A 269-nucleotide genomic window follows, 5' to 3' on the forward strand; every position below is an offset into this window, starting at 1 on the left:
CATCGTTGGTGCCCACCCGTGTCCCCTGCCTGGCTCTGCTCCGGCTCTTTCCTCTGTCTTGCTCGAGAGGCAGAGATCCCCTCGGGGCCCGGGAGCAGCTCCTAAGGCAGGACCCCTGGCAAAAGGGGCAGAGGATGCTGGACCAATTTGACCCCCCATGGAAGGCACACAACCCCATGTCCCAAACATCTGTCCTCACTTGTAGTTGCCAGTCCAGCTGCATGGTAGTAGTGGGGTTGTGTGTCAGTGGCCGGGGGGGGCGTTAGGGG

This window comes from Mesitornis unicolor, unplaced genomic scaffold (assembly GCF_000695765.1).
Source record: "Mesitornis unicolor isolate BGI_N332 unplaced genomic scaffold, ASM69576v1 scaffold14317, whole genome shotgun sequence".
In the NCBI taxonomy this organism is placed as follows: Eukaryota; Metazoa; Chordata; class Aves; order Mesitornithiformes; family Mesitornithidae; genus Mesitornis; species Mesitornis unicolor.